Source organism: Notamacropus eugenii, chromosome 2 (genome assembly GCF_028372415.1).
Source record: "Notamacropus eugenii isolate mMacEug1 chromosome 2, mMacEug1.pri_v2, whole genome shotgun sequence".
In the NCBI taxonomy this organism is placed as follows: domain Eukaryota; kingdom Metazoa; phylum Chordata; class Mammalia; order Diprotodontia; family Macropodidae; genus Notamacropus; species Notamacropus eugenii.
In genome coordinates this window covers 68,067,166-68,087,758 of record NC_092873.1, presented here as the reverse complement: position 1 = coordinate 68,087,758, position 20,593 = coordinate 68,067,166, and the positions used below count along the sequence as shown (strand labels likewise).

The window sequence follows — 20,593 nt, the reverse complement described above, 5'->3', positions numbered from 1 at the left end:
CCTGGTTCTGCCCTCCAGGGACAAGGAGAATTAGCCAAGGTCAATCCCTCCTGCATTTACAGTCCTTCAACTATCTGAAGAAGAGGGTCAAGATCCCATCAAAATCCATTCATCTTTAGGGAAGCTAGCTACGATCTCTGTGCTTGGAAGTTCTTCCAAGTCATCCATTATCAACCAGTCCATCCACACACATTCACGAAGCTCCAGGCACTGTGTGAGGTACATGGGGACACAAAGGCAAATTGTCAACCGTCCCTTTCCTCAGCTGCCAAATTCTTTGGACACCAAGACCATGGAGGAGATGACATTTCAAAATCACAGTTGGAATTGACTCAAAATTGGCCTGAGACTGGGAGAGATGCATTACTAGAGACCACTGGCAACTGAGACGTGAAGCTGATGAAACAGACTTGTTTATTAAAAATTCACCCAGCAGGACTGCCATGCCCTATCTGACCCTCTTCTCTCCTTTTCAGAGACTCAGGTACTCAGGACCCATTTCCTCCCTTTTATCCAAATTATGAAGCCTGATGTGGGGCTCAGAGAGAAATTCTGAGCACTTTTCTGTGGTCTTGTGGCTCTCACTGGCGGCCTCCATCTGGCTAGGGAGAGGCCAACAGCTCCCAGAGAGGGAAAGAGGCAAGAAACATTAGGGAGCCCAAAAGGGAGCTCATATTTTTAATTGTTAGAAGCGATGCCTGTAAATGCCTGGTGTGGGCGCGGGTTCAGGGATCAAGAGATGCAGAGAGGGAATAATTGGCTCTTTGCCGAAAAGGGACCCTGGAGGCAGATTTGTGGGGGGAAAACAGGGGCTTCTGTGGCCTGACTCTGGCCCCAACCCTGACTGGCACCATGGAAATTTACCTAACCTGAGTAATGGAGATCATCCATCTCTAGCCTGAGAGTTGGGGTTCCATTAGCTTTGGTCTCCATCTTTCCAACAACACAGAGGGAGGGCTAGTGGTCATGGAAATATTGGGGAATACAAATGCATTAGCTCCTGACCCCAAAATATGGAAATAATTGATTAGCTTACAAATATAGTCCATGTTCCCAGAACACATACTGATTTTCATTTTTTTTTTCAGTAATAAGCACATAATAGGCTTTGGTAGGGATAGGTGAATGTCTGTAGACCTGTGATTTCATTGATTTCTTGCGTGACCCTTATCCTGTCTGGGCCTCAGTTTCCTCATCTGTAAAATGAACTGGAGAAGGAAATGGCAAACCTCTCCAGTATTTCTGCCAAGAAATCCTGAAGAGGTGAATATGACTGAAAAAAATGACTGAACAACAATTTAGCATTTTAGAGTTTGGAAAGTATGTTGCATACATTATCTCTTATAACCCCTATAGGAACCCCGAGAAGTAAATGCTATAATTATCCGAACTTGATAGAGAAGGAAACACAGGTGGACAGGGTCTGGGCAAGGGTTCAGCTAGTGTAGGAGACAGGATCTGAACAGCTCTTCTGGACTCCAAGTCTAGGACTTTCTTCATTGTGCCACCCAACTGCCCATGGTGTCTCGTGGTCTTTGTCATCAGGTCAGCAAACCAAGTTAATGAGCTGCTGTGGTGCCACATATTATGCTGAGTCTAGGGATATGAAGGCAGAAGAGATCCCTAATCTCTAGCCATTCACAGGCTAATGGGAGATTCAGTCATCAGGGTGGGGATGTCAACCCACAGCAGCTCACATGGTGGGGGGATCTGGGGAAATGACAGATGGAGAGATTGTGCCCAAGGCAGGATTTGAACTGGGATCAGCCTCCAAGGCAGCTGGCTCTTTATCTCCTCTCCCATGCTCCCTCTACTGGTAGGATTCCTATCTACCTAATGTTATTAGTAATTAGTATGAATCTCTCAATTCCTAATAATATTTTAAAGTGCTGTAAGTATGGCTGTTGGGGGACAGCTCTGGACCGGGGTCCCCCGTGAGGACCGTGAGACGCCTGAGGGTCCGAACCTGCCCCCTTGTGGGGTACTGGGATAGCCCTGGTAACAGGCTGGCTCCACCCACGAGGAGGCACTTGGGAGGAGCTCACCCGCCCATGGGAGGTACGGGGGAGGAGACAGGGGATAATAAAAGGGGATGACCACGAGAGCTGGAGGAGAGGAAATGCAATAAAGCTTGCTGACTGCAACTCCTTTCGGGTGCTCTGCCTGTTTATTGCCCTCCCCCAACCGGGAGAGGGACCGGAGACGTCCGAAGACCGGGGATAGGTAAGTAGAAGGCGAAGGCCCGGGAGTTGCCCCGGGCATATGGCCAAGTGTTTTACATGGGATCACAGATTTAGAGTTAGAAGGGGTTGCCCTAAATAGCAGAAATATCAGGTCTCATAAAGACATCTTACATAAAGTAATAACTGTGCCATGTTATAAACATCAGTTGTCTCATCTAACTTTGGGCTGCCCTTAAGCCTGGTAATAAGCTGCTGGAACTGAGCATTATTAATTTCAGAAATTCTTTTGGAAACAATATCGTTTGATAAAGGAATTTTACAAATTTCATCCCCATAATTTTTCACATGAACTATTTCTGACGTTTTAATAGCAGCAGATAACATGAGACTTCTCCCATCATATAGGGCCTTCAAGTTTTTGCAAGTAAATGAAAAGTTTCATAACATGAAAGTAAAAATTTTTCATTGACAATAAGAAATTTCTCAAAACATTGTTTTTCTTTGAAGATATTAAAAGTTGTCCAACATATTCCTTTGAATTACTGCAGTATGCTGCATGTTTGACATTAAGACGTCATTTTAATCTGGCTGATTTCATGCTTTCCACAGGCAAAACTTCATTACAAATTAAGCAGAGAGGTTTTTCCACACCATCATCATTATTAGAACTAAACCTGTACTGCAAAAACGATTCAAGATATTTTCTTTTTGTTGTCAATTTAGATGTGCTACAATCTGCTTGTGAAGATATTGTTACATCGTCATCAGTATTTTTGCCTCTTCTGTCTAAATTTAGCCTCTTATACATAACTGAAAAATATTTTTGTCCAACAATATAAATAAATATTGCTAAAAATTTCTCAAATAAATACTAGCTTTAGTTTATGAAATTACATTTCTTTATGATTAATTGAAAAATTGATATTCCTAGTTACATACACATATAGCAATGATGATTCAAAAATATTGTTAAAAGGTTTTTATCTTTACTTGATGCAATTAAACATTTATGTTTCTATAAAAGACAATAATAGCAATTTTAAAAACCAAACATTCTATCATACTACAATACAAAGGTACACTAATTTGATACTTACATGCTGAGGAATGATGGTAGGAAAATATTAAAAGTCTTTACTTTCCATAATTAAACAATTATGTTTAAGAGCAGCAAACTTTGTATGTGCAGTAAAAACTAAGCAATTAATAACACACAATCATCTCAGATCTGAGCCGAGGTGTTTCTGGACATGTTTCTTGGTGTTGTGTGGTGTGATGGCCTGTGCAGTGCAAAGAACTCCCGTCGTGTGTTCAGAATGAAGGCTCCAGGGAAGTCTCTCAATACAACACAGTCAAGCACTGCCACAAACACCTCAGATCCATTACAAGTTTGATTTGGAATTAATTTGTGGTCATGTATGTTCTGAAACTTTTTACTGTTGCCAAATTTTTTGTAACTCTCACATTCAGTTACGAGACTGACAGTTTAAGAAGCTCTGATCTAGAATCACAGAACCTGAGTTCAAATGCTGTCTCTGATGTTTGCTCTCTGTGTGACTTTGGCAAAGTTATTTCACTTCTTTGGTAAAAGAAAGGTTGGGCCAGATGACCTCTAAGGTTTCTTCCAATTCTAGAACTAGCCTCCACCACCAACAATGAAGTTCATTCCCCTCACTTTACAGCTATGGCAGCTGAGATTCAAGGACATTAAGAGACAAGGTTAGGTTAGAGGCAGCTAGAGGACACCACGGTGGACAGAGTTCTGGGTCTGGACTCAGGATGACCTGTGTTCAAATCCAGCCTCTGACTAGCTGCATGAACCTGGGCAAATCATATAACCTCTGTGCCTCAGCTGATAAATAGGGACAATAGTACCTATCTCTCACGTTGTTGTGTGAAGTGCTTTACAAACCCTTAAAGGGCCAGGCCAGCCACTTGTTACTATTATTGTTATCTTTCCTAAAGTTCCATGGCAGGTAGTGGCAGAGTCAGAATCTGACTCCAATCCATCTCCTCTGGTGGCGCCTTTGTCCTTTACCCCTGCTGTCCTAGTCCTGGAATGGGCTAGTTGTATCCTTCTCCTCTTGCCATATTCCTAGATAAAATAATAAATCGAAAGTTAGTTGCTTCATTGGTAGTCAAGCCTATGATCCTCCTGGACCTACAGAGCCTGGAGGCCATAATTGTGCAACTGATTTTGGGTATGGTGAAGTGAGTTGAAATTAACTCTTTAATCGTGCAGTTGGTTAGAGTTGTGCAGCGTGTACTTCTGTAATTCAAGTGGATTGCTAGCACCAGTGGATCACTTGTATTTGTGTCCTTGTATTTGATGTATTTGAGTTGTTACATCCTCTTATAGTGCACTTGTACTTGTTAGTTAAGTGCTGTTATTATCTTTGAGTGTCCACCTTTTAAAATGGTACAAACATGTGTAAAGGCATAGGGAAGATACAGCAGTTTCTATTAACAACTCCCCCCAACCCCAACCCTAACCCTAAATGCCTTTGTAATATATAAGACATATGGCCTTGACTGTCTCTCATATTGTCAGCACTGGATTGATTTGACTAGTGACAGCCTCATTGGGGCAGCTTTGATAAGACCAAATCAGAGTATTTAAGGAAGAAACTGATGAATTAAATTTCCTTTCCTTATCCCCTTCCAACCCTCTGGCTCTTAAACTAAGTTGTCTCAAGCTTGTGGGGGGTCAGTTATCAAAGCCTCATTGATTGTAGCTCCCCCATCTGATTTATTCACCTGTGAGAAAGGAGGTAATGAAGTTGGGGAAGCACATTCGTCCTGGAATCCATCTACTTGAGGGGGAAAGAGAGGATGTGACTTTGGCACATGACTTTGGGAGGCTACTGAAACATCAGGACTTGCTCACCTCCTCAGGACAGTCCATTCAAAATCACAAATAGGTTTCCCTTCTATTAGACTGTTCCCTGCTTTCTTAGGCTGTAGCAGTAATTAAAATTCCAGGGCACAGCCAAAAAACAGCCTTCATGCCCATGGAAATGACTTGGCTGACCAAGCAGATAAATCTATAGCTTTAATTTTCCAAATTCCCGGGGTACAAGTCCACATAAGCACAATTTTATTAGTATATCCATCTCACCCTGAAAGACTGCCTAGCCCTCCTAGCCTAACAAAAGAAGATATAGCTGCTGCCCAGAAAAGACAAAACACAACAAAGCAGGTTGTTGTTGTGTTTATCCTTCATTCTCAGAGAGGACTGTGACATCAAGATGATGACAGGACTTGCAGTTGACTTTGATTTGAGCGAGGGAGGGCTCTGCAAGGTCACCAACCTCACTTTCTTCTCCTGAGTCATCTGGATCCAGTGGCCTGATATTCATCAGGATGCCCAGGATTCAATGGGAGACCCTGGCCTTTCCAGACTGAGGTCTTATCACAGTCTCACTTTGAGTGAGATACACCCATTCATTGAATAGGCTTCTTTAAGTAGTTACTCAAGGGATGGCCCCTTAAATACAAAAATAAAATCAAACTGAGAGGGGAAGACTCTCAGGCTTCCTGGGTAAAAGAGAAACAATTATTATTCAGTTATTATATCCACTCTGTGCTAGGTGAGTGGGGACATGTTTCCAATGTATGAACTTCAGAATGAACTGGGTTTAAGGCTTGATTTTTGAGCAAGAAATGTAGCCAGTAAACCCAAAAGAAAAAGGCAGCTTTTGGCCATGGAGTTTACCTTCCCCTGGGCAGAACATCAAGGAGAGGAGAGGATAGAAGAGAAAAGGAGAGGAGAGAAGCTGCTGCTCACTCACAAAGTAAGAAAAGCCGCAAAAGGAAGGATGCGAACTTGATAAGACTATGGGATTATGGGTCAGAGTTTCCACCCGGCTGCTGCCACCTCCTGCCCCAAGCAAGATGTACCCAAGCCTCTGAAGTCTGCCCTGAGGAGTTTCCTCTCTGAAATCGGGCAAATCATCTTCATTCAATTGCCACCTGGTTATAAATATGCTTTGGTTCTGGTTTGTACATTTTCCCTGTAGGTGGAAGTGTTTCCCCTTCATACTGCCACAATTCCTGGGGTAACAAAAATCCTTTCAGGAAAAAAATCATTCCCTTATGGGGAGTGGTTCCTAAGGAAATCCACTGGGCCTATCACACATAGTCATCAGGAATGGATGAAAGAGTAACACCCAATGCCACTTAACCCATGAGTGGGGAAGCACAGTAGCCAAAGTCTCCCTCCTACAATACTGTGTTGGGTTGGTTCAGAAGATATCAGAGATTCATCAACTTGTCTCACAGTCCCATTGTATAGAAATACCAACTGAGATTCAGCCCCTGATGCAGGTGGGTCTACTGGAAATGTCACTTCCAAAAAAAAAAAACCCTTGGAGTCATAGTGGAAAGGTCCTTTAGAAAACCCACTCACCAACTCCACTGCAGCCACATTCTAGGAGCGGAGTCCTGGATCTCCCTGTCACATCTCCAAAGAACTATACCATACACCTGGATTGTGGAACCACTGGTGACCTGACTGTAAGAGTTGAACGGGGTTCTGAAGCAGATGACATCTGAAGTACAGAGCTGTCCCAAGACTCTAGGATGAGAAGCAGCCAACATCAGACACAGACCACTGACCCAAGCAACTGGACATGACCCAAGGTTTGTGGCCACTCGCTCTGTGAACTAAGCCTGTTCTTTCTTGCTACTATAGCAATCTCTGACCTCTCCTTCTCCAAAATACTTGTCCTCCTAATCTCTTCACTCTGGTCAACAGGAGAGGTATGTCACAAAGCCACCACTCAGGAGCCCAAGGCAACACTTCTCTAAAATACTCACTTTATCTCACTGTTGGGTGTGTCATTCAAGGTCTCAAACCCTTGAAGCTTTAGCCCTAGATACCCCATTAGAAGCCTGGATCATGACCCCAGTGTGGGGGGGGGCCCTCTATTTTACTGGCCCTCTGAGACATGCTCTGAAAACCCTGCTCTTCCCCATACTGAGAATCCACCCAGTCCCTGTGTGCTTTATAGAGCAGCAGCTTATGGGAAGGGAGCAGCTCGTGACTCCTGTTACTTCTGTCCCAGTTCTCAGGACACTACCAGTCACAAGCCTTGCACCTGCCCATGAGAAAATGAAGCACTCTAACTGAGAATCAATGGATGTAACAGCAGGTTTTAGGGCCCCTACCAAGTCAGATCCTTTACCTGCAGGGTCCATTATATCAGGAGCCTCTCTGGAGATGCAGGTTCCACTCTGCACCAGGGTATAAGTGACAACATGGACCCTGCCCTTGGATCATTAAATCCCATGCAATGTAAGCTCCCCTTTATTCTGAACTCCACATAGGTTGCTTTCCTAAATGCCTCATTGATTCCCCTGGCCAGCTCCTGTGGCCACAGTGGGACTGGGGCATCTCACTATATTGTAGAAACTCCCTGTATTGAGTGGAGTTCTGGGGTTGGGGGGGCCTGCCCTTCCACATCAGGTGTCAGACTTCTAGCCTTCACCCACAGCAAAGGCAACTGTAGAGGCATCAGTTCAATTTCTGGGTTAGTGTGAGAATCCCAGAAAAGTTTCTGGTTCCGTAACCATGCCAGAGCTAAACACCCATGGCTGGAGGCGCCAATCTCTGTTAGCTTCATTCATTCTTTCTGGGATTCACCCTCTCATACCTTCACCTTTGCCACTGAATTTTCCCCCTCCACAGGACTGCTCTTATGCAGTTCCACATTATATCACAGTCTCCCTCGATTCTGGGAAGGCCTCAGTGCTTTTTTCTGTAGTTTGTCTCTACTCCGAGGGAACCACTCTGCTGAAGTCCTCTCCTGTTAGAACTGTCCCTCCATCAGCCATGAGGGCTTGCTTTCTTGCCCATTCCAGCTCTGGTGGAATCCTTTGGATCTCAGACCTGTACTGCAGCCAACTTTGGCATGCTGTACCTGTCTGTCTGGAACCTCTTGGCAGATCTAGCCATGGGCCTGGAGTGCAGGAAGCTTGTCACCAGCCTCCAGATGCAGATTGATTCACATGATTTCATGGAATTAAAAAACCATCGGGTGCTGGGCACCTGAATGGTCAAAAGAGGGGGGCCTGTTCAATCATTGGGGAGGAATGTTGTTTTTATGTCAATCAGTCATCCCTCCTAGAGGAAGACTTTAATGTTCTAAACGAGCGAGAAGAAGATCTATGAAATAGGGGCCAAACCATTCTGAGGAATGTCTCCTCATCTTCCTTTGATCCACTCTCCTGGTTGCCTGAAAACCTTGTCAGCATCTCCGTTCTGCCCTCCCTGGTCTGATGTTTCTTTGCTTTCTTTGCCTTGCCGTCTACCTTGGCATTTGACTTGTAACTCACTAATTCTTACATGAAATTAAAATCATGTTTCAAATGAATGTTCCTCATGGATTTTCAAGCATTGTTCTGACCTTTATGGCAGAAAGGAGGGAATATGAAGGGAATTATGACTTTAATAATAATCGAAAATGTAATGAATATGCTAATAGATTAGGTTGTTCAGAGTTGCCTTTTCTAGCTTGTGTCAGAAGACCACAATGCAGCTTGACACGCTCAATCAAACCTTGACTTTGTTCACAACCCCTGAATTCTTGTGCCTGTGTACCTTAAGTGGAGCCAGTCAAAGACAGTAGAACCTGTTCCCATCACAGAACTCTGGTCCTGTGACCCACCAAGTAATGACCCCCAAAGACTGGACTCCAATACTGTGTTGACTTCCACTTGTGGGCTTGTCATGGGAAATCACTCAAGCCTGGGAAATGATTGTTTGAATTCTACCACCCCTCCCCCTTCCCACTTGTGATTTGTGTGGAATTCTTCAGCAAGGTGGAATTCTGATCAGGAGAATTACCGATTTGCAAATCTGTTTCTCATAATGAAACTAATGAATTAAACTGCCACGTGACTCCAGGCACTCCTGTCTCTAAGCCTGCTCCGTGCAGCTTCGTGCATTCCCTGGTTAGAGACTGGCTCAATTAAATTCTGTTAACACTTCTTCGTGGTAGAAACAACAGGCACACATACATAGTATGTGTATCTATGATGTCCAAAGGACATACAAGATTGTCTATGATGGTGAGGCACCAGGAAGTGAGGATATCTGGAGAGGGGTTTTCATTAAAACTTTTTCAGAAATTTGGCCTACCAGCCACTGCACTTATGAGAGAACTGAGGTCCAGAGAGCAAAAGGGATGTCTCTAAGGTTGCGATTAGTAATTGAGCTGGGATTAGAACCCAGATTTCTAGACTCTCAATTCAGTATGGCAGGTTGTTTTTCCCCACTAGTCCTCTGCCTAAATCTAGCTGAGAACATCTTACTAAGTAGCCTTTATGGGATTATCTGCTAATTGAAATAAGTTCTATCCATGATTTATAGAATCACCACCTTGCAAACTTCTTACCGGTGGCCATTTTCTAGGAGTTGATGGAATCTGGGCAATGCATCACGGAGGTGGCATTGTGCGCCCTCAGTGCCACTCACTCAGTCCGACAATATCTTGACTTCGGTTCATGAGATTTCCGTGTTGGAACCAGAGTAAATGACACGAGCTCCCAGCGGCTGGTGAGGGTTCTGGAAGCAGTTGAAAGCTTTTATTGAAAGCATTAGAAATAGCCGAGATACTGCATTTCAGAACAAAAAGAAAAACCCTCCGAGAGACGGAATGACACTTTCATGAAAAATACACGAGGCTGCTTCCAGTAATTACGGACCAGGGCGGATCAGTTTCTTTCATGCCCATTAATTTATATCAATGATTTATCAGGTGCTACAGTAGCGACGGCAGCAGCGCTGGAGTGCACCGACACTTAGGGCTGCTTTTATGTGCGTGTTGAAGGCACAGGGGACGGATTCCACTCCGAGGGAGATTTTCTCATCTCCAACAAGGGAGGTGGAGTCCGAAGTCTGCAGCAAACTCATCGCAGATGACATGATTGACTTGCTTTGCCTCCTCTAAGGGACTCAGGAGGGTTTTAAAAAATTGTTGTTCTAAGATCTGGGTCTTCCGGGACGTATCAAATGAGCCCATTTCGCGTGGGACCCGGAGACTTCTATAATAGAAAGGCACACCTTCTGGACCAGTTGGGTGTCTTGTTGGAGAATCCCAGATTTAGATGGAGAAGGGCCCTCAGTGGCGTTCTCATTTTATAGACGAGGCCAAAGAAGTTGACTTGCCCAGTTGGCTCCTGCGTTACTTAGTGGCTTGTTCCTTGCCCACAAACCAGCCGCCGCGCATCTTCTTCGTTGATCTCCACACCAGTAAAGTTCTTTCCTTGGCTCTTCTGACGTCCTCCAAGTCTCAGTCAAAGGGCATACTGGAGTCAGCTTAAACCTGATGATTGTAAACTTTTCAGTGGATGTGGTAAATATGCACATGCTAGAAATTAGAGTTTGTTTTTTATTTTGTTGATTGTCTAGGTTTAAAAAAGTGATGGAGAAATTGTTAGTGATGCAAATTGAGCTTAAACGTGTATTCTACTTATTTTGTAGGCAGCTAGATGGCTTAATGGATATGGATAGATAGTCAGGCCTGGAGACCGGAGGACCTGAGTTCAAAAGCAGCGTCAGAAACTTATTAGCTGTGTCACCCTGGGCAAGTCACCTAATTCTGTCTGCCTCAGTTTCTTCATCTGTAAAATGAGGTGGAGAAAGAAATGGCAAACCACTCCAATATCTCTGCCAGGAAAAGCCCAAATGAAGTCACAAAGGGTTGGAAATAACTAAACACTTACATTTCCCCAGGGGAAGCAGGTGTTAAACATCTACCAGCACACCAGTCATCTTTTGCAAGAAGCCTCTCCCAATCTTCTTTAATCTTAGCACCTTCTGATAGTGTTTGTAATTTGCCTTGTAAAAACCGTGTTTGTACAAAGTATTCTGCATGTCATCTTCTCATCAGTCTGTGAGCTCCTTGAAAGTAGGGGTGTTTTTTTTGACTTTCTCTGTATCCTCAGTGCTCAGCAACATGCCTGGTACACAACAAGTGCTTCATAAACGCCACTGATATGAGAAGTTGGCCCTGGACCCTTTGACTCCAAACCTACAGCTATTTCCCATGGCACAACACCTCCTTCTTCAGCAGGTCCTCACCACACTTGGGAGAGCTATTCAGGTATGGAAGCAGCCCTGGTCCCAGAGACAGAGAGGGGTAACTTCAGGAACATGAAATTTCCAGTCAGAGGATTGGGGTTCCCAACCCCCTTTGGATGGTCACTCTCTGTGTGACTTTGGGCAATTCACTTGATTTCTCTGGATCTCGGTTTCTTCTCCTGTAAAACAAGACTTCTGAGGCTTCTCCCAGTTCTGAGTCTAGGCTGTCCCTGACCAGGGACTGCCAGGCTGGTGCCAGTCTACATGCCTGATGTCCTATTATTTCAGGAGTTGTTTTTATTTGCAATAAAAGTCACTGAATGGAAAGCTTGATGTTCTCAGGGTCTTCCTGGGGTTAGAGAGAGGGGTAATAAAAATGTGAGGCTACAGTTTCATGAATGTTTTGTGAGGTTACTTTAATGCCAGTGAGGACAAGAAGAGCCAGCACAGTGGAGCTGTCCTTAGAGTCCGGAAGATCTTTGTTCGAGTCATATCCTGGCACCTACTGGGCAAGTAACCCGAATTCTCAGAGCCTAAGCATCTCTTAGAGACACTAAGTTAGAAAGGAGCTGCTGATCTGTATTGGTGGATTGCATTTCCACACTAGGTATTCACCACATTGTTGACATCAAAGGTCTGGGCCAAGAAGAAACTTGTAATAATGAGAATGCACATGCCTCTGGTGCTCTGAAATTTTCAGAGTGCTTTAATACACATTTTCTCATTTGATACTCACAAGTACCCCTATTCCCAACCCCATATCATTTTCTCCATTTTACAGATCAGGAAACTGAGGCTCAGAGAGGTATGTGACTTGCCCAGTGTTGCACAGCTAGTAAGTGTCAGGTTTAGGAATTAAACAGGGGTCTTTCTGGACCCCAAGTGCAACATGCTTCTTGTAGGCTGTCTCCTGTGTAGTGCTCTAGGTAATGTACAGACAGCAGGCATTCTATATGTCTTAGAATCACAAAAGGTTAGAACTAGGAGGGACTTAAGGCCCTGTGTGACTCACGCCTCCTCCTCTTTTGGTATATGGGAAAACTGAGGTTCAGAGATAGGCTGCTGACTGACAGCTGAAAAAAATGGAGGTGCTTAGGAGGTCATAGAGTTAGGATGGCTGGTGCAAAGGAGTGAGGTTAACAGTGTGCCTGGGAACTCTGCTTTTGCAATCATTTCTCTTTTTTGGGGGAAGGGGAATCAAAGCTGGACTTCTTGGAGCCCAGGAATCAGGACTTAGCACATGGTAAAGGTAGTGGTGGAATGGATTTAATTTTCATTTGTTTTGGGTAAACTTTCCTTCATTCTCTTGCATTTCAGAATGAATGCAGGACAGAGTGTTAAGTGCTTACTGGCTGGGCCAGATTAAGTGCTGGGGACACTCATTGATGAGTCAGAAGCCATGATGAAGCAAGGGAAAGATTTTGAGACTGAGGATCTGGGTTCAAAAACTACCTTTGTCACTGGGCCTCAGTTTCTTCCTCTGTAACATGAGGGGGTTGGACCCTCAAGGTCCCTTCTAGATCTAGAGCTATGATCCTGGTTGTGACTTTGGTCAATCATTTGTCCTTCTTAAGCACCACTTTCATTGTCTATTAGATGAGATGGGAATATTAAAAGACCTCTGAACTCCTTCCCAGCTCTTAATTTATGCTTTTGGCCCAGGATCTATGTTGTGGCCCATGGCCCATAGGGATAACTGGCAACATTCTGCTTATTTGTTGAGCTGTGGTCTTGGAAATACCCATTAAGCTAGTTTGGAGGTAAGTAGAATGGACAATTCTGTACACACAGCTGCCAAAATCACAGACCTGACTAGGTTATTCTTCTGCCCAAAGCCTTCAGTGTCTCTCCATTGCTTCAGGAGAAGACCTTGGTGTTTTAAAGCAGGGATTCAAGCATTGTTTCCAGATTTACTTCTTATCTCTCCCTTTCATGCATTCCAACCAAGGTAGCTGACTTGCACTCCAAACTCAGTGTTACACTTTTCATGTCTGTGGCTGGGAGAGGCTGTTCCTTTTACCTGGAATGCAGTCACTTATCACTTCTACTTCTTACAGTTCTTAGCTTTGTTCAAGGTTTGACTCAGGGGTTGTCTCCTATGAGAGGGCTTGCTTCACTCACTTAAACTGTTAGTGTTCACATTACCTCTGATTTATTTATTGATGTTTTTACCATCAATACAAAGATTCATGCCTCCTTTCCTCCCTCCCTCCTTCCATCTCTCCCTCCAACTAACAAGCATTTATTAAACAAACAGTTACTATGTGTCTGGCACCATGACGGACACTAGGAACGCAAAGACAAAAAACCAGATAATCCTCGTTCTCAGGACATTCTGCACCTTTCCCTCAAGTCCTTAAAAGATTTAGGAAGAGTGCTAAAGAGAGACCAGGAAATCCAAAGACAAAATACAATGAAACATCTTTCTAACCCAGGGAGAAGCAATAGGAAGCAGCCAATAGCTGTGTCATTCTAACTGCAGAACTGGGTTTTGCGGTCTTAAAGACAGTGTGGCTGTTCTTCAGGGCAGTGTCATCAGCTCAGACCTTCCCTGAAGTTGTACCCTGGGAAAGAACACTTCACCAAGCCTCCTTAATCTTAGTGCCTTTTCCTCTGAGATTATTTCCCATTTATCTTGTCTGGAACTTGTTTGAACGTACTTATGTGGATGTTGTCTCCTCTGCTCTTCTGAACCTACAGAGCTTCCCAGATCGCTGAGGGGTCCAAGGGGTAGGGCTGGTAACACATTATTGGAGCTCTTACCAAGGGCAAGCCTGTAGTTGTATTGCTTAGACCAGTGATGTCAAACTCAAATGGAAGTGGATCCCTGTGTGTCAAATACTGACTTCAAAAACGACAAATTAACATTATTTGGGTCGTATTGAATTTTTGTTTATTTTGTGAAACATTTCCCAGTTACATTTTAATCTGGTTCAGGACACATTTGGAAGTGTTATGGGCCAAGTTCAACATCTTTGATTTAGATCCACATCAGTGTAAAGAGCTTGACTAAGGGCAGTGGTCAGACTTTGACCTAGACCAGACCCCTTAGAGTGCAAGTCAGCAAGACCCTGGTCTAAGTCACTTGGAGATCTTTGAAGATCATAGCACTCAACACCCAGACAAAGCAACAGAAAGATGCTGGAGAATACAAATGAGAACCAAGCAGAGCCCCAACATTCCCTTCGGAAGTATACAAAGCCTTTCTCTAATACAAAGTCCTAATCTGGCTTGGGAATTCTGAAAAAGTGAAGAAGTGGTTGGCAAAATGTAAAAGAGAAAACCTCAGTATATAACACATAAAAGCTGATTTTAATTAGACTAACAACTTAAGTAAACCATTAGATAATTTGACTAAAAAGAAGAGGAAAACCAAATTGTCAGTATAAAGGAAAAAAAATTCACAAAAATGAATAAAGAAAATTATTCAAAACAATTTACCCGGTTATATACTGGAAACTTATATGAATTTGATTAGTTTTACAAAAATATAAATTGCTCAGATAAGAGAACAAGACAGAGAATCTCAATGACTCAATTTCAGAAAAAGAAAATTTAAAAGCTATAAATGAATTCCCAAAGAAAAAATCCTGGTGTCAGATGGATTTAGGGAGCTAAGTGGTATGATGGATAGAGTGTCAGACCTGGGGTCAGGAACACCTGAGTTCAAATCTGATCTCAGATTACTTACTTAATTTCTGTCTGCCTCAGTTTCCTCATTTGTAAAATGGTGATAAAAATGGCACTTATCTCCTGGGGTTGCAGTGAGGATCAAATGAGATAATACTATAAAACACTTGGCACATGATAGCTGCTTATTTCCTTTCATCTTATTTTTTCTTGAACCATTAAGAATTCCATGCTTTCTTGGGAATGCATGGAGTCTTCTATTTCATCATTGCTTGGTCTCACAAAGAATTTTGGACTCAGTTAGATGTTCTGGTGGTCATTTTTCTTCATTCTAACATCATGTCTGTTGATTTATCTCCTCTTGCTAAGTTTTTAACTGGATTTTCTTCCTCTTTAGATCTTTCAATTTCAATCTTTTTTTTCCTTTTATTCTTCAAAATTTCTCTTCACTTTCTGACTCTTTCACCTTTGATAGCAGATTCCTCAAGAGCCTCAAAGCTATTTAAGCCTCTTCTACTTTGGAGGACTTTGCTTTTAACCAGCCTCAGTCCCTACTCCAAATGAATTCTGGGGGGATAGTACTGGCCCTGGTTGCATGTACAGGAAACTGTCCACCCCACTTAGGCTAAGAAGACTAAGAAGGCTGTGATGGTCATGTCTGTGACATGGGAAAAATCATGGAAGATAGGAGTGAGTCTATAAGCAGCAATTCTCAGGACCCACAGTTTAAGAAGTGCTGAAGGGGTCTCATGTAGAGAAAGTTTAAGAAGCCCTAGTCTCTAGGACTGGAGAAGGCATGATGGAAGGATAGCAAGGTCTGTGAACTCTGTTGTCTTCCAGTGAACTTTACTTTGATATGGGGAAAAATTCTAGACCAGGTTATTAAAGAGATCAGAGAACATAGACACCAAGGAATTTAATGTTAACTAGTTTAGTATTAATGAGGTCAGAGGATATTTAGATAAGGAAGTGGTGATGACCAAGGGTCAGAAGAGGCCATGTCAGGCTGACCTATATCTCTTATTCACCAGATTACCGATGTTGAAGATAAGGGGAATGTTGTAGAAAGAGTTTATTTAGATCTTAGGCAAGGCTCTCAACAAAGTATCTCTGTTCTTGTGGAGAAGATAGCTATGGAGTAGCTAATAACACAATTGGAGAAGTTCGCAACCAGCTGGCCTGGCAGGGCAGACCCAGAGTGGCTGTTAATGGTTCGATGTCAATGAGAAAACAGGTATTGAGTGGTGTGTTCCAGGGCCTCTGGCTGGCCCTGTGCCTTTAAGCAAATTTATTAATTTGGATAAAAGCATAGATATCCTGCTCACCAGATTTTCAGATAATACAAAACTGAAATGTTCTAATATTGGACCTGCTGGTCTTGAGACCACCAGTTTTTCCTTAATGGAGACTAGACTATAGGTTATAGAATCCATGTCTGGAAACCATTGTTGTAAGTTTGGGTCTGATGATTTGGAGGCCATCAGGACTGTTTCCTGTAAGAAAGGCTGTAGCTTATAGAAAATCCTCATGGAAAAATACCAACAACAACATTTTTTGAAGCTTGGATACAGCTGTGTTCCCCAAATGAAAATAAAATAAAACTAGCTTATTTTGCTCCCTATTAATACCCCCTGCCAATGTTATTTTGCCCTGATCCCTGATAGGCAATTCAGCCACCTGCAGGGAGGTCATCCAAAATCACAGTAGAAGAGCTTGTCTCAGAAGAGCACTTGGGGGCTACCCTCTCCTCCTTCTGAAATGTGTCTTCCCCCCAGTAGGAGTACAACTTCCCCTCCAGCAGGAGGATTCTTTCCTGCTGAAGCACTCCTTTTCTGCTGAATGGATCCAAGTCTCCGTGTTCCCCAAAGCAACACTGCCCTTACACGAGTTACACTCTGAGTTAGTGTATATACGTAAGTTGTGTGTTGGATCCCTTTTCCTCTCCCCCTTCCCCATTTTCCCCATTGCTTGCATTGAACTGATTTCCATTGTTTTCCATGATATACTCAGCACCCACATTCATTATGGGTTTTTTTCCCCTCAGTTCTTTTGGCCATCCCAGGGGCCTTTCCTTAGACATGAACTGGGTACGTGGACAAGAACAGCCACTTCCATACTGGGACAGCATGGCACTGTGAGCTTTGCTACAGAAAGAAAGGGTCAATAAGGGCCCTCCATCCTCTCTAGAGAGACTCTCTTAAGCCAGAGGATGGTGCAGGAAGGAATTGGAGCTGAAATTTGCAGATAAAACAAAACTGGAATTAACCAACATTCTTGAAGATGTAGTCTAGATCCAAAAGGATCTTAGGTTACAGATCTGAGCTCAACCTAACAAGATGAAATTCAACAAGGAAAGAAAATGTGAAGGCTTGCTCTTGGGTACAAAAACCCAGCTTTTCAATGATAATGGCTCACATTTACCTAACACTTTAAGGTTTGAAAAGTATTTCACCAATATTATGTCATTTTATTTCCACAGCAGTTCTAGGAGGTAAGTTTATTATCCCCATTTTATCGTTGGGGAAACTGAGGCAGACCGTGGTTAAATGACTTACCCAGGGTAATGCAGCTAGTAAATGTCTGAAGCTGTATTCCAACACGGTTCTTCTTGACTCCAGGTCCAGCCTCTTGTATGTTGTACCAGTTCTTTGCTTTACTATCCATGTCACCTTGGACAAGATCAGAAACTTTTCTGGGACTCCATTTCCTCATCTGTAAAATGAGAGAGTTGAATATGGGAGAGATGGTGGTATCCAAGATCCTTTTGGCTTTAGGTCCACATTTCTGTGAACTCTAAGTCCTTTTTAGTTCCAAATCTTTTTTTTTTTTAAAGTACAAACCTGGTGGCTTCCAGCAAACATAAATCAATATAACAAACAATGGATGAAAAAACCCTGTAGAACAGCCCTAGGCTTTAACATGGCAGAGCCAAACTTGTTACTGAACAACAAAGGTGCTTCTTTTCTGTGGCCCCTTCTGGAGGGAAGCCTGAGGCAGAAGGATGGAATGGCCAATCAGTGGTTATGGACTCAGAGGGTACATGTGTGAATCTCATCTCAGATGCTATTGTTTCTTTGACTTTGGGCAAAGGACTAAGCCCCTTTTAGTTTGGACTTGACAGCCCCGTGGTTACTCCCAGCTCCAGACAGATGACAGTTACAAAGAACACATCATGCTGCCTAGGAGAAGATTCCTTCTGCCTTTTCTTAGGGCAACAGATGAGTTTCCAAGTGCTTCCAGAAGATGAAAGTAGGTACAGGTGGGAAAGAGGAAAGTGACAATTAAAAAAATTATTTCTATTAATATCAAGCTCTATTGCAGGGAGATGGATCTATAGGTGGGTGGAGCACACCCACTAAGGTAAGCCAATCTCTCTTGTGTCCACATCAGGAAGAGAATAGCAGCCAATCCACATGTCTGTGAGTGTAATAGGTTTAGTGAAAACTTCTCAGATTGTAATTCTTCTCCCAGAGGTGAGGTAAGACTTGCTCAAGGTCGCAATATTTTTAGAGTGGAATAATTCCATATAAGGATATAAAACTGGTAGTACATTAGGGTCTCAATGATTGGATAAAACTTACATAATTCTTCAATGTCTTCATTTCAAAAGGGATTGGTTAGATTTTGTGTCTAGAATGTAAGAACATATTCTCAGCTAATGAGAATAACGGTCATTGGGGGGGGGGGGGGGGGGGAAGGGACTTGCATTAAGGTCTATCTAAATCACTGCCTTTTCTTTGTCTTCGACTTTTTCCTGGTCCAGGTGAACTGGTACAGGAATTGCCCGATTCTTGAAAATCTAGTAAATAAATCTTTCTGTCATCACTTTGAGAGGCTTTTGAGTAATTAATTTAAGTAGGGATCGGAGCCATCCCACACAGTTTGGGGGCTCGCAGTCCGGGATCTGCGACTTTTCGGAGAGACGGCTGGCAACTCAGTTCAAAGACTGGCGCCCCTGTGGGGAGACTCCCCCCATGGTCCTTGAAATGGGTCGCTGGGACTCCCTCTCTGCAAAGTAGCGATCCGAAGCAGAGGAACTCAGTGAGGACAGAAAGAATAGAGATAAGGACTCCAAAGACTCCGAAGCTGTGAAGTGTGTGAAAATGCCAACCAGTTGGTGTTGAAGGTTCCAGTCAGGCAACTTGTAGGGGTACGACCCGTCGGTAAGTGGGGAAAGTGAGAGAGGGGGGAGGGGACCTGGGGGTCAATTCGTTGGGTCTCAGATAGACTCGGGGAGAAGGTGACGACTCCCAACCAAATTAGTGGATTGCAGGACCCCAGGGTGAAGGCCCCCCCGCCAGAAACGTTTGCCGGGTGACTGCGGGTGGGTGGGCGACCCCCACTGAGAGCTGGCAAGAGAACTAGCAAAATTCGTTGAGTCATAGACTCAGAGGTGTTGGTGACAACCCTCGTCCAAAAAATGGGGAAGGGGCAGTCCAAACCCCACCGAACTTCAGAATGGAGTCAGGAAATAGCAGTAAATAGTCCTTTGGGAAAGCAATTACAGAATTGGCATGAATTACCAAATTATAGAGGAAAGGACAAGAAGAAGATGATTAAGTATTGTTGTTTCATATAGGGTGAAAAGACATCAGAGAAGGAGGCACACTCTGGCCCAAATATGGTTCCTCTGAGGACTGGGTTTGCCAAAAATTTAAACCTATATGTACTATTCTATTCTGTTAAATGTTTTTTTCTCTATATGTTGTGTTGGTACTTCTGTGTGAATGAAAGTCTGTGTGTCTTTGTTTTTATCTGATAAGGTTGTAAATTTAGGCAGCCAGCCAGCAGGAGCAGAAAGGCTGAGCTGAACTGTCCTTGAAATTCCTGTTGCTCCTTTTCTTCAACCCCTCCAGATACTTTCAGAGAAGCACGGGTACTGTGTAATCAGAAGGCTTGGAAGAAGTACCAAAGGGAGGGAGGGAATTTATCTTTTTCCCTCAGACCAAGAGGCATGCTAGCAAGCACTTAACCATTTCCTGCCTCACCCAAAAGAAGAAATTTTAGTGTAGTGGGAAATAACAGAAAGTTAATTGAATTCATTCTGGTTGTATTTGGAATTGTGAATAGGTGAAATGTGTCATTCTTAATTTAATGTTTAAGGTAGGTTAGAATTTATTAAAGTTTGGTGGAAGTAAGCAGAAGATTAGAAAGTAAAAAATCTCAAGTAAGCAACTTAGAGCTGAGAGTTTTGAATTTATGTTTAATTAGATCAATATATTTGATGCCAGACAATGTATTTAAAGTAAAAAGATAATAAGTTCACCTTCTTCTGTAATTGCTTTCCCAAAGGACTATTTACTGTTATTTCCTGACTCCATTCTGAAGTTCGGTGGGGTTTGGACTGCCCCTTCCCCATTTTTTGGACGAGGGTTGTCACCAACACCTCTGAGTCTATGACTCAACGAATTTTGCTAGTTCTCTTGCCAGCTCTCAGTGGGGGTCGCCCACCCACCCGCAGTCACCCGGCAAACGTTTCTGGCGGGGGGGCCTTCACCCTGGGGTCCTGCAATCCACTAATTTGGTTGGGAGTCGTCACCTTCTCCCCGAGTCTATCTGAGACCCAACGAATTGACCCCCAGGTCCCCTCCCCCCTCTCTCACTTTCCCCACTTACCGACGGGTCGTACCCCTACAAGTTGCCTGACTGGAACCTTCAACACCAACTGGTTGGCATTTTCACACACTTCACAGCT

At 43.4% G+C, this 20,593-nt stretch overlaps 1 long non-coding RNA gene across 1 annotated transcript; it reads right to left on the bottom strand.

Moving 5' to 3' along the window:
* Positions 1-768: 768 nt before the first annotated feature.
* Positions 769-18,218, bottom strand: LOC140525389 (uncharacterized). The gene is made up of 3 exons (XR_011974022.1): positions 17,454-18,218; positions 6,592-6,759; positions 769-4,278 (listed from the first exon to the last, which is right to left on the bottom strand). It is a non-coding gene; the product is annotated as an uncharacterized lncRNA (long non-coding RNA).
* Between the last annotated feature and the right edge of the window lie 2,375 nt (positions 18,219-20,593).